The following is a 6727-nucleotide window of genomic DNA, read 5'->3' as shown; positions in this document are numbered from 1 at the left end:
GAAAACGCCGGGTAATTTGGCTAGTATTCGATATATCTTTATAATTGATTTGCATACCATCCTCCTACACAGAAAAAATATAATATAGTTGGTCTAACTTAAACTATGGTTAATGTAGGGACACGATTATTTTTAGTTGGCCTAATTAAATATTTTGGTAGAACAACTTGTTATTTAGTTATTTAACTAGAAATGTATTGTGCCACTATAGTATGCGTATTTAAGTAGGATCAAGTTTTTAGTAAGTCAGTCCAACTAGAAATGTATTATGCCATTAAATTAACCATAGTTTTGGTTGGACCAACTTTGTTTTTTTGGTATAGTCGCTTAATCACCTTAATTTATAGGCAACACAATATGCTGTTGGTTGATTTGTGTTTTTGGACACAGCTTAACCTCAGGTTCTTCGTGGCAGCTGAGGTGTCCACTGCACTACACCATGTCTCTTAAACAGAAAATTACTCGACGTTTTTACTCGTGTTTTGACATTACAGCCTGATCTCCATTGCATTATAGTACAGAGTGATTTTTTTATCACGAGCCACTCAACATCTTATAGGGCTTACAAACAAATTACAAATTTTTTTTTAATATTGTTTTTATATAATGTGATCTCAATTTTCACAATTTTTTTTGTTTCTACCCCCCTCCCAACTTAGTTTTTTTGATAACAACTTTAGAAACTTAAATGGTAACGTATATATTTTATTAACTTTTTAAGCTGAGAATAATGTACTAAAAACTTGGACTGGTCGATAACCAGTTTTGGATAACTATTTTTGAAGTTATTTAAGTTTCAAGTTTAGGGCAAGAGGAAGGTGGAGTGGAGTATTATTTTTATCTGCGCACTTATCCTCCCATCCTAGTTTTAAAACCCTTATAACTTTAAAAATAGTTCTCTGAAACTAGTTATCGACCAATCAACATTTGTAATAAGTTTTAAAAGTTGATATAAAATAAAAACTGAGTTGAAGGGGAGAGTAAAAATTAAATAATTTGTGAACAATTTTGATCAGATTGTATGAAAGCAATATGGAAAAAAATTGTTAATTTCTTATTAAACCCTATGAAATATTGAATCTGGGAATTATAATATTTTATTGTCATTTGCAAAAGTATATGTATATGTTTACTTTTCGTATTTTTTATTGGCACAGGTTAATCCATTTAACATTTGTATATCTTACATAGACATGTTTAAAAAAAATTATGATTTTGTATTATATCTTTTTTTACAAGTTACAGATATATATAGACCTATCTTCAGACTAATTTTCAGCTCTTTAGTTTTAAACCAAAAAAAGATTCAACCTTTGGGGGAGGGGGTTAGAATGCAGGGCTATCGAAGTTTGATTTGTGGCTATTTGGGGATAGAGACATGCCTTATAAATGTTCTATAAAAATTGCGCTTCGATCCGACCGTTTTTCACTAAGATCTAGTGAGTTAAAGTTCGAAGTTTAAAATCCGGCAATTTATTTTCGACGATGTTAGTTTTTGGGGGCGAAGAAGTCGATTTTTCTTTTTATGGTACACCAAAGTACCAATAATCACAAACTATTTCGGATATGTAGAGATGATACTCGAGTAAATCGATCCAAAGGGGATAAAATGTGACCCCTCTTTTTAGGTATTAGGTTTATTTTTCACAGTTTTTCTTAAACAAAAGGTTAGCAACAGATTTTTAAGAAAATTGTTTGTTCTTGTTATTGACTATTGTTCCATTCTAGATTATTCTAAATATGTTCTTTAGATGCGGCGCTACCGATAATCGTTGAAAATATATGCATATATTTTACACATAACTAAACAGTTTTAAAATGTGGTAAGTACATAAAAAATAACAGTTAGGGATTGCGTTTACTATAAATGCCATACAACGCAAATAACAACGTTCTTAAGTATCTGTTGCTTAAAGCGAAGTTCACGGTTCAATAGTTACAAACTTAGTTAAATATTCTAAATCCAAGTTTATTGTTCGAATATTTAAAATGTTTTCAAAAACCATGATACTGTTTTTTTGCGTGGCATTGTATTTTTCGAATTGTCAAGATGCTCCTCCTAATCAAAATCAACTTGTAAGCATAACGAGTACTGATTAATTATTAATAATAAAATACCTAAGATTGTTGCTTAACAGTGTACAAAATGTAATGTATAGTTTAGAAAAATACTTTAATGTTTAAACAACTTCCATTTTCGCACCGAAGAGTTTTTTAAGTAATATTTTCACTTATAACCAATTTTTGATAACAATAACAAAAAAACGTTAACTAATATGAAATTTATGTTATTATGCTGAAAAAATTTGCAAGCCATTTTATATGTCTGTTAGTTACGCATTTTTAATTTCGTTAAAGAAGGATCAATTTAACTTACAAATTGTATTATACAATTGAATGAGTAATTTTTATTCTTATAACAACAGGAAGCAATAACAAGAATAGTCAATGCGCATGGCGAGCCGGATGGCCTGAGTTACGATGGGCTATTAGAAGTAGTTTCCCAAGTAAAAACGGAAACAGACGCAAATGGAAATTACTTCAATCGTGATGCTGTAGAAGCGAGATTTGAAAGTAATGAATAATATGATAATTTTCAACATATATGTTGATTAAAATGTACATATCTATTAAAAAGACATTTTAATAATCAAGTCTATCATTTGTAAAACTGTACATTGTAGTCATAAATTACGAACACATTAAATAACTGTCAATGATGAAACCATTTTTGGTGCATACAAAAATATTAGCAAAACATGAGATACATAATCAGATTTTAAAAAAAGACAATACAGTAGGGTGGGGCATAGTGGGGCCGAGGAGGACAGAGGTTGAGAGGAATTATTACAACTGAATATGATAAAATTACTCTCGAATAATTGCTTCGATGCGAATCAGTAGTTAGTATTTTCAAATCAGTAAAATTCAAACCAAGCATAGTATAAACCAGCATAGTAAAAAAAAAGTGAGGTGTTGTGGTTACAAATAGCATCAAAGTGTTTATTTGAAAGTGATTTTATGACGTTTATCAATAAAGCTTCCTGTAGACCCGTGACCTCTCCGTCCCCGCTATGCTTTGATTACATTATTCCTCGACGCTACTGTACTAGTCCTCTCGGATTAAATTACTTTCAAACAAACGCTTTGATGCTAATTTATAAACACTACAGTTCATTTTAACTCTTTTTTACTATGCTTGTTTATACTGTGCTTGGTTTAGACTTTACTGATTTAAAGATACTAACTACTGATTCGCATCGAAGTGTTTATTTGAAAGTGATTTTAATACTTTTAGTTGTAATAATTCCTGTAAGCCTGTGACTTCCCGTCAAAATCATTGTGGCCCAAATAACACATAATTAAACCCTTGTTAAATTTTTTTGGAATGGTAGGTGATTCATGTTTCAACCGTTTGTACTCCATAACTTAAATTATAATCGCTTATTCTCAATAAAAATAATATTTATGTATTATGTGCTTTCATTAGAGTAATCGCACACTAACTCTTTATACTTCATAGATTAAACTATTTCATAGCTCTAATATACTTCTATTTTACTAGCTTGACAATGTACAAAACGAAACCAAACCTTTACAGAGATCCTCAAATTGTATATTTATTTCTTGTATTGTTCTAAAGAAAAATTTAGTATCAAACATTGAAATTAAAAGTAAATCATAAAATGAATTGGAAAAAAACAATAAATTATACTTTTATATATTACTTATTAGTAAGAACTAATTGATGTGAGGTGCGATATTTATAAATTAGCATCAATGCGTTTTTTTGAAAGTGGTTTTATCCTAGAGGACTTGTACAAACATTAAAACTCGTACGGTTTGTTTTTTTTAATTTAAAATGTTTCAGTAGAAGTTAACTTTTTCAATTTACTACCCCCTTCCCCAAGTACTAACTAGATAACATTTTTAATTTACAGAGTTGCTATAATATTAAAAATAAAATATTGTAACACAATATTACACTCAAATCCTTTGCTGTTAAATTTGCCGTATGTCATTTTTTTTTTAATATATACAATTTTGTATTCTTTCAGACAGTTATTTTACGAAAGAAGAATGTGTAATTTACACCCAAATGTTTCTAGGTGACGATGAATCGGCGGTAAATATAAAACTAAAATTACTATATTACAGTTTAAAGGTTGGTTAGATTAGGTTTATTTGAAGTATTCAAACTAGAGGTTCCTATTACACGTGTATTCGATTACACGTGTATGTACACGTGTAATTATAAATACACATGTATTCAAAAAAAATTATTTTTGTTATTAATTTTAGTTTCACGTTTAATATCACGTCTATTTAATTATACGAACTCGAACACAAGTATAATTGTATAAATACGTTAACTCAAACTAAAATTTTTAACAAAATAATTTTTTTTTAAATACACATGTATTTATAATTACACGTGTATGTTAATTACACGGGGTTCATGTACACGTGTATTTAAATTACACGTTTAAAATTACAGGCACTAATTCAAACTTTCAATTATTCTATGCAAAATTGGTTTTATTTATTCTTATACGTATAATAAGTGTATAAAATGTATGATAAATACATTTCTTAGATTATTGTTGTTATATATGCAAAATGTAAATTATTGTTTTAGAAAATGAATCCTATATTTTTAACGTTCCTATTTTTTTGCTTAAAATGTTTTATTTGTAAATTGTAATGCACATTTTAATGTCTATTTTTATTCTAATAACAATAGGGGTATGTAAGACATTTATACGATTCCACTCAATATGGGTCTCAAATAAAGTTTGTTCAACTAGGTTTTCTCGTTCAAGCAGCAGCACAAGCTAGGTATAGGGATACATCCCCTCGTACACTTCAAATATTGATTGCGCAAATGATAAGTAATACACAATAGAAAAATATTTAATAAATATGTTGAGAAATTTTTTTAAAAACTAGACATTTTAATAATATAGTCTATCATTAATTGCACAACTATAAATTATATACTTTTTTATCAAAATGAAATGTATCATGTAATATTACATTATTATTCTTCTATCTGTTTACTATGCTTGGTTTGAATTTTACTGGTTTGAAAATTCTATCCACTGATTCGGATCGAAGCATTTATTCGAAAGTAATTTTACCATATTCAGTTGTAATAATTCCTCTAAACCTGTGTCCTCCTCGGCTCCACTATGTCCGGGTCGGAGCATAGTGGGGCCGAGTACAGTGGGGTCGCATTGTACTGTCTTTTTTTAAAATCTGATTATGTATCTCATGTTTTGCTAATATTTTTGTATGCACCAAAAATTGTTTCGTCATTGACAGTTATTTAATGTGTTCGTAATTTATGACTACAATGTACAGTTTTACAAATGATAGACTTGATTATTAAAATGTCTTTTTAATAGATATGTACATTTTTTTCAACATATTTATTGAATATTATCATATTATTCTTTACCTATTATTCTCGCTTCTACAGCATCACGGTTGAAGTAATTTCCAATTGCGCGTGTCTCCCTTTTTACTTGGGCAACTACTTGTAATAGCCCATCGTAACTCAGGCCAGCCCTCATGTTATGCGCATTGACTATTCTTGTTATTGTGTTCTGTTGTTATAAGAATACAAATTACTCATTTAATTGTATAATACAATTTGCAAGTTTAACTAATCCTTCTTTAACGAAAAAAACAATGCGTAACTACCAGACATATAAAATGGCTTGCAAATTTTTTCAGCATAATAACATAAATTTCATATTAGTTAACGTTTTTTTGTTATTGTTATCAAAAATTGGTTATAAGTGAAAATATTACTTAAAAAACTCTTCGGTGCGAAAATGGAAGTTGTTTAAACATTAAAGTATTTTTCTAAACTATACATTACATTTTGTACACTGTTAAGCAACAATCTTAGGTATTTTATTATTAATAATTAATCAGTACTCGTTATGCTTACAAGTTGATTTTGATTAGGAGGAGCATCTTGACAATTCGAAAAATACAATGCCACGCAAAAAAACAGTATCATGGTTTTTGAAAACATTTTAAATATTCGAACAATAAACTTGGATTTAGAATATTTAACTAAGTTTGTAACTATTGAACCGTGAACTTCGCTTTAAGCAACAGATACTATTATTACGAAAATTTGAACAAATAATCTTCTGTAAATGGAAAACATATTTTTTCTCAATATATTTGTCGCTGAATTGGCCTGATTCGTTTGATTAAAAAATGTATAATACTTTGTACTTTTAGGACTCACGTTTCTTTTTTGGACAAAAGATGATATGATTCGCAACATTAGTCAACAATTACATTTTAATTTATAAAATTAATGCGTGTGTGTACTATATAGTATGACACATACAAAAATGTAGTCTTGATTGATTAATAAATCATTTTGCTCTTACATTTCGTTAGTATTTATTTTATTACTTCCTATAACTCAACTGGATAATATTGAAGTTATAACAACATTTACATTAAAAAAAATAAAAATAATCTATTCCTAAATTAAATCCGTTTTTGAAATGAGGTGTAAACTATTTTAATAGTTTACTTTTTAAAATGTTGTGTTTAGACTTTAGATCAGAAGAAAAACACATCATCATTCATCGTATGACCAATGCGTTCTCAAACTCATATAAAAACTAAAATATTACCATTAGCACTTTTCTAGGCTACAATATATTTCATTAACGTTAGTATTATTGTGTATTCA

Source organism: Adelges cooleyi, unplaced genomic scaffold (genome assembly GCF_023614345.1).
Source record: "Adelges cooleyi isolate 19-005CV unplaced genomic scaffold, UGA_ACOO_1.1 ACOO_flye_CR_arks_rails_tigmint_CR_PRNA_428, whole genome shotgun sequence".
NCBI lineage: Eukaryota > Metazoa > Arthropoda > Insecta > Hemiptera > Adelgidae > Adelges > Adelges cooleyi.
The sequence above is the reverse complement of the archived record's forward strand: the minus strand, read 5'-3'. Positions refer to the sequence as shown.